Below are 7,718 nucleotides of genomic sequence, written 5' to 3' on the forward strand. Positions count from 1 at the left end.
CGATTGTCGTGGAAAAGAGCGTTTTTAAACTTCTTACGTTATCGCTTCTCGGCCTTTTGGCTAAGATCAAGTGTAGTATCTGTTCTTATCAGTTTAATAGCTGATATGTTCCGCAATGCGGGACTCGTCTATTAAATGGATTTTTGGTATCGGGAGTTGGATTAGGGGCTTGCTCCGTCCGCTCCACGTATCGACCCGGTATTGCAGTACCTCCGGGAACGGTGCACCCCCTTTGGGGGGACCTGGAAAACAAAGAAAAGATCATAAAGGAGAAACCTCAAGATTTGCTTTTACAACTGGAGAGATATTTAAACTTGAAAACTCTGATGAGTGAATCGGGAAGTTGTGCAGTGGTTTGTGGGTTCGTCCTCTCCAATAAATCTTCCCACCCATGATTATTCTCCACAAGTTAATAAACAATTTATGCTAAATTAAAAAGGCAATGTGGGGATGACAAACTTCAGTCTAAAAAAGGTCCTCAACAAGACAGGGATGATGTTTGTTTAGAGAGTCGACAACAGTGTTGCCGTCACATAACAATCCCGACATCACTGCCTCATTTACACTTCATCAATCGTTGCTTCAAGCTTCCACAAACATTTCACTGGTTACAACAGTTCTTGATTACTCTTGTAGTGTAGCCACATAATGAGATTGTACAAATTAGCAATCCGACTATAATGTTATAACATCAGTGCATGATCATCAACTTCTTACAAACTGTAAGTTTGGACCCTGGAAGGGCCTTTTATTGGACCCTGGATGATGTTTCGGAAGTTTCCGGGGTTCCTTTCTCTGTTCTTATCAGTTTAATAGTTTTTATAAATGTGCTTATATGTGTCTTCACTGTTTTTATAGGTTTCGAGGACTCCCGACCTTACACGGTTTCTCCAATGGAGTGCGACGGATTGAGGCCCGATCGTGGAGGCGGAGGTGCAGCCGGCGGTGCGGGGGGGTTCCCCTGCGAGCATTGCGGTAAGCTTCTTTCCACGGCCGCGGGGTGGCGCCGGCACGTCGCTCGGCTGCATCGGACGGTGGACGTCGAGGCTTTGGCCTTCGCCGGCCCCCAGACGCAGGTATTTGCTTATCCGCTTCCCGATAGATGGCCCTGCGCGTTGTGCCAGGAAACGTTTTATACATATCAGACCCTACAGAGACATCAGGAGCGGATCCATGTCGGGACCGTGTATGTTACAGCATTCAAGTGCTCGAGGTGCGACCTGGAGTACGACACGGCGCGGAAGGTGGCGAACCATTTCCAAACTCATCGGAGAGAGGATAAAAAGGTACGCCCTGCCGTTGCCGGTGCCGCGGGTTCCTTAGTCGATCGCCTATTAACCCGAAAGAGAATGGGGACCGCCGCCGTCGGACCGGAACGCGCGCGTCGGGACGTAGGTTCCGGCGTTGGGCGTTCTCGGGTTAGAACGGCGGCGGTCCCTCTCCCCGGCCCGGCCGCGGCGTCCGAGAGCTATGGCTCGGAAGACGGCGCTGCCGGGCCGTGCGTCCGCGTTTCTCAAATGATTGGCGGTAACGGGAGGCGACCGACCCTGGAATTTCGACCCGCGTGCGTGGGTCGTACCTCTGGAGGGCACGACTGGACCGGGCTTGTGCTCGAGTCCAGTCGGGTATCCGAGTCCCCAGTTGGTGTCCCCCTGTCGGTCCGATTTAGAGCCGACTGTACCGAGTCTCCGGTGCTTCCGGAGGGTGGGGGTCCTCCTCTAGTGGAGGCCCCCCAGCCTATAGAAAGTGTTGAATCGGAAGAGGGGGCATCCCGGCGGTGGGTACACTGGGTGTCAGCCATTCTCGAGGCCCCCGAGGGACGGAGTTTCGAGGAAGCCTGTGATGGCTTCTTGCGGGAGGCTGTGGCCGAGGTCCCCGGGGGGTTGTGTGATGGGGGAGGGGGAGAGGCGCGTGGTGGTGAGGCGAGGGATTTTGAATTGGCGAGCGGAGCTGCAAACGTAGCCCCGCTCGCCCCTCCTGCCTTTAGGCCCGAACCTCCCCCGCCTCACCGAGCTAGAGCGGGTCCAGAGTGGGTCCACTCACCGGAGGTCCAGGACCGTGTGGAGGTCCCGGGGGGGTTGTGCAACGGGAGAGGGGGAGAGGCGCGTGGTGGCGAGGTGGGGGATTTTGAATTGGCGAGCGGAGCTGCAAATGTAGCCCCGCCCGCCCTTCCTGCCTTTAGGCCTGAACCTCCCCCGCCTCGCCGAGACGCGGCCCCGACCCCTCGACCGGCTCTCCCCCCGGGTGATGCAGCGGCCAGCTCCTCCTTCCCTGAAGTGTGGGTGGAGCGCCTCCGTAGAGCGGATGGGTGGGATGATTTTGAAAGCGCCTGCGACGAGTTCGCCAGAGCTTTGGTCGACCGTTGTCGACCTTCGCGCGGCGGGCGTAACGCGGGCGCTCCCACACGTCCTGCTTGGCCCAGGTTTGACCAGCCCAATGGGGCTGGTATCGCCGGGCCGAGATATGACCCCCAGGAGGCTAGCCGCCTGCAGAAGCTGTACAGGCGGAGCCGAAAACGTGCGTTTCAGGTGGTCCTCGGGAAACCGGCAGACCACTATGCTGGCGGAAGGGCTAAGGCCGAGGCTTTCTTTTCCGAGGTGTTTTCCGCCAGGGTTGTTGACCCAGAGGCCATCTCTCTGGAATTTAATAAATATGTTCCCCATACTGATGAGGCTCGGGTAGAGGGGAGGGGGTTGACGGCGCCCCTCTGCCAGAAAGAAATTTCTGACAGGCTGGGGCGCATGAGTAACTCTGCCCCCGGCCCGGACCGTGTGGAGTACCAACATTTAAAGAGGATGGACGGAGCGTGTCGTGTGACAGGAGAGATATTTGATAGATGTCTACGCGCGCTCCGTATTCCCTCTTCTTGGAAAAGCGCCACTACGGTCCTGATCCATAAGAAAGGGGACACCAAGGACCCGGAGAACTTTAGACCAATAGCCCTACAGAGTTGCTTGTATAAGCTGCTCATGGCGATCCTGGCAGATCGGCTTCGTGATTGGGCCCTCCGGCATGGTATGCTGAGTGAGGCCCAGAAGTGCTCGCGTCCCAGCGAGGGCTGCTTTGAGCACTCCTTTTTGCTTAACACGGTCATGAAGGACACCAGGCGCAACCAAAAGAATGTGTTTGTTGCCTGGTTGGACCTTCGTAATGCATTCGGGAGTGTGCCTCATGGAGCAATATTTGCCGCGCTGGGTACGATGGGCGCTTCGGCAGAGCTGATCCAGCTGCTCCGGGATGTCTATACCGGCGCATCTACGAATATTAATACTGACGAGGGCCCGACGATCGCGGTCCCGATTCAGTCTGGGGTGAAGCAAGGTTGCCCCATATCGCCGATCCTGTTCAATCTGACTATTGAGCTGATTGTGCGCGCTGTGCAGGTCTCAGCAGCAGCGGGAGGCCACGGAGTTAAAGTCCATGGCGAGCCTGTTAACATCTTGGCTTACGCCGATGACTTGGTCATTCTAAGCCGGACCAAGGAGGGCCTCGCGGCCCTCCTTGACGTGGCCTCCGCCATGGCTGACATGCTGAGTCTGCAGTTCAAGCAGGCAAAGTGCGCATCCCTGTCGCTGAGTTGTCGACAGGGAATATGGGTCGGCGATACAGAATTTTCGATTCAGGGCAGGCCCATGCCTGCATTGAGTAGCGAGGAACATTATCGTTATCTCGGAACCCCCAACGGTGTATATCGCGATGACGAGGACATCTGCTCGTTGATTTTTAATATGACGGCGGATGTCCTCAAAATTAAACAGTCATTGCTGGCACCTTGGCAGAAGTTGGATGCCATCCAAACATTTATTCAACCCTGTTTGTCATTCGCATTACGCGCGGGGGATGTCCCGAAGAAATACGTCCACAAGTTGGTTGCTGTGATTGTCACTGCTGCCAAAGAAATCTGCCAACTACCTGTCCGCGCAACAAATAATTATATATTCGCGGGCCGAGATGTTGGCGGGTTGGGGTTGCAGCACCCCGGGTCTGAGGCAGATATCCAAACCATCGTTCAGACGGTGCGGATCCTGGCCTCAAAAGACCCTTCTTTGCGCAGCATTGCCTCTCAGCAACTCTTGTCGGTCGTTCGCCGAACGATCCACCATGATCCTGAGGAGTCAGACGTAGACAAGTTCTTGTCTGGCTCTATGGAGGGGCCGTTGGTGAATTCTGGGAATAGCGGCCAAATTTCCACCCTCTGGTCAAGGGCGAGGGCTGCTGCGAGAAGATTGAAAATAACTATCCGCCGCGCCCTTTCAGGCGAGCCAATGGTCTCTCTGGCCCAATCCCAGGAGTGTGGCGCGGGTGAAATCTGCGCTTCACTGAGGAGCTGGACCAGAGAGAAGTTTGCCCAGCAGTTGCTCGCTATGCCAGACCAAGGGAAGGTGGCCGCTTGCTTGAAGGGAGACAGGTTCGCCAACGGCTCCTCATGGATTCGGGGGGGATCTTTCATGCGTTTTTGCGACTGGCGTTTTATTCACAGGGCGAGGCTCAACTGTCTGCCTACGAATGCTGCCATACACCGGTGGAACCCCTCCTGCCCAATCAAGTGCCGGCGGTGTGATTATCCTCGAGAGACTCTGGCACACATCGTGGACCACTGTCTCCCGAGCATGATGCCCATCCGTCGCCGGCACAATATGATCCAGAACCACCTGGTCAAGGCCATTTGTCATGGGGAAGTCTTTGTTGACCAACACGTCCCTGGTGATCCCTCCCCACGTGAAAGACCTGATATCACTGTGGTGGAGGGAAACAAGATCACCATTGTGGATGTGGCTGTCCCCTTTGACAATGGCCCTGATGCCCTCACTGCCTGTGCAACGGCCAAACAAGAAAAATATTCAGAGTTGCGCCGAGCATTGGCAGCGGAGGGCAAGGACGTCCAGGTGTGTGGGTTTGTGGTTGGGGCGTTGGGGTCGTGGTTCGCAGGCAATGAGTCTGCCCTGAATCGTTTGGGGATTTCACGACCTTACCGCAGACTGATGAGAAGATTGTGTTGTATTGACGCAATTAAGGGATCGCGAGATATATACATTGAACATATGTCGGGCCACCGTCAGTATGCCGAGGGAGCCTGATTGTCTTGTCTTGTATTTGTTGATGTTTGTTTTAATTGTGTCGTTTTTAATCACATGAGTCCTTTTTTTTTGTTTACTGTGTGGCCAAAATGTCGAGGAGCGAGTGTCTATAATAGATTGGTCCTGCGATTTTTAAACCTGGCTTGGGGCCTTTTATTGGACCCTGGATGATGTTTCGGAAGTTTCCGGGGTTCCTTTCTCCTTTTATTTTACATTTGATTCCCCCATTTGTGGGGGAAATTTTTATTGATTATTTAAACATACATATTCTGGCTTTGTGCCCCTTATTGGACCCTAGATGATCTTCTGGAAATTTCCGGGGTCCCTTTCTCTTTTTTATTTGTTTACCCCTTTTGTGGGGGAAATTTTAAATTTTTTTAAACGTTGTGTTTTTATTTTTAAATTTTTTAATAAATCTGGTCTTATCAGTTTAATAGCTGATATGTTCCGCAATGCGGGACTAGTCTATTAAATGGATTTTTGGTATCGGGAGTTGGATTAGGGGCTTGCTCCGTCCGCTCCACGTATCGACCCGGTATTGCAGTACCTCCGGGAACGGTGCACCCCCTTTGGGGGGACCTGGAAAACAAAGAAAAGATCATAAAGGAGAAACCTCAAGATTTGCTTTTACAACTGGCGGCCATCGCCAGGCGGCCATCTTGGATTTTGACGTGGCGACCCAATTTTCAATAGCGTTCTCCCTTATGCGTCGATACACCCACACACCAGAGTAGAAGTTAGTAGTTCATTTATTTTTGAAGATATTTCGCTCACGAGGTTCAGACATATATATTGTGGCGGCCATCTTGGATTTTGACGTGGCGACCCAATTTTCAATAGCGTTCTTCCTTATGCCTAGATACACCCACACACCAGATTAGAAGTTGGTACTTCGCTTATTTTTCGAGATATTCCGCTCACAAGGTTCAGAAATACATGGCGGCGGTCATCTTGGATTTTGACGTGGGTTGCACCCACACACCAAATTTGAATGCGGTCCTTCGCTTACGCACGTACGCATGCATACCCGCCCGCACGGACGGACGGACACACGGAAGGAGGGGAAAACCATAATCCCCCTTTCGCTCCGCGGTGCGACGGGGGACAAAAAGGGACAAATTTCATTGATTGTAAAAAGGCTCACGGGACACCCAGAATGTTCTACACCAATAAAGAGGCACTTGCAGGATGGTCCAGACTCGAGAAGTATGCACACTCACCTCTCATCCTGACCCAACTACAAAGTTTCACAGGTAATGCGATTCATCAGTGTGCTTTCCCTCTGATAGACGTTGAACGGGCATCCTGTCCGCCGACATTAATTGCTGGACATTAAAGACACCCACGGTGTCCTCCACGAAGACAACGCGAGCACCCTGGCCATATTCCACATTCCTGCCCCAACCTACAGGGAGCATCAGCAGCACAGGCACAACCCCCCGGGCAATGACGCAACTCGCAGCCTTGTGAGACTGTGCACACAAAAGAAGAAACAACACCCGTGCTGAGATATTCTAAATAAGCAAAGAAATTACAGATTTCCATTTCTTCCTTTGTCCCTCCACCACCAAAGGTGAATGGACGTTATGTTCTCACCTCTGTCTCTACACAGGATATCTGAAAAATTTGTGGACGGATTCGGACAATTTGGTGTGCAGGGTGGGCATGTGCTGAGGAAGAAATGATTCGATTTTGGTGAATATCCTGATCCAGATACTACAATTTTTAATGATTCTTCACCATTGGGTGATTGGACCATAAACGATATTTAACCAGGATGTCTCAAAAAATTATGGATGGATTTGGACGAAACTTGGTGGACAGGTTGGGTTTGTGACAAGGACGAATTGATTCGATTTTGGTGAAAATTCATTCAGATACGAGAATTTTTTTTATTTATGATTCTCACCATTAAGACACAAGGCCAGAAACGATATTTCAAAAAGTTGTGGATGAGCTGGGTAGGTGACAAGAACAAGCCGATTCGATTTTGGTTTAAGTCCAGAACGTAAACTGTTCAGCCTGGTGGAGGTATGCTCTCTACCTAGTGTGCCGGCCTAGTTTTAGTGAGTGAACCAGATTGAACCAGCTGTTCAACGGCCGGCCACAACCACAAGGTCGCATTTAGTCGTTGTTCCATGGTCTGCAGCTTAGCGACCGTGATTGTTCCCTCATCGCGGCTACGTGCCGTCGGCATCTCCCTCATATTGCAGCTGGTGTCGAGAAACTGAATGTGCAAGACGCACGCCTAGTGGTCAGACGCAGTGGGTATGTGTTGGCCTTCTTATAAAAGTCGGGAACTTGGGCCAGGACCAGCCACGCCGCCGCCCATTTGGGGGGAACAGCAGGACGGCAGGTGCGCTTTGCCACCACACCCAGTGGCGTAGTGATGGTTTGTGCCACTCGGGGCGCATGTCAAAAATATCACCCCCTGCAGGCACTGACATAGCCAGAAATTCCTATTGAGGGGCCATATGAAAGAGCTTAAGCTTCCCCAGTGGGCTCAGCAGCAGAGCCCTGGAACCTGTTAAAAATGAGAATAGGTTTAGATATGATCTCCTGAGATGATCCGGCTAATTAACTACAAATAATCCGGAAGAATTCCCGTTTCTAAACACGTGCCATGTTAAGGTGTATCGA

At 52.2% G+C, this 7,718-nt stretch overlaps 1 non-coding gene and 1 pseudogene across 1 annotated transcript; both read left to right on the forward strand.

The window, feature by feature from the left end:
• Window positions 1-40: 40 nt before the first annotated feature.
• LOC137413704 (U2 spliceosomal RNA) lies at window positions 41-232 on the forward strand. Its single transcript, XR_010981730.2, has one exon. It is a non-coding gene; the product is annotated as a U2 spliceosomal RNA (small nuclear RNA).
• A 5,237-nt stretch (window positions 233-5,469) lies between these two features.
• On the forward strand, window positions 5,470-5,647 carry LOC137413707 (U2 spliceosomal RNA; annotated as a pseudogene).
• Window positions 5,648-7,718: the final 2,071 nt, after the last annotated feature.

This window comes from Myxine glutinosa, chromosome 4 (assembly GCF_964187855.1).
Source record: "Myxine glutinosa chromosome 4, kmMyxGlut1.1, whole genome shotgun sequence".
NCBI lineage: Eukaryota > Metazoa > Chordata > Myxini > Myxiniformes > Myxinidae > Myxine > Myxine glutinosa.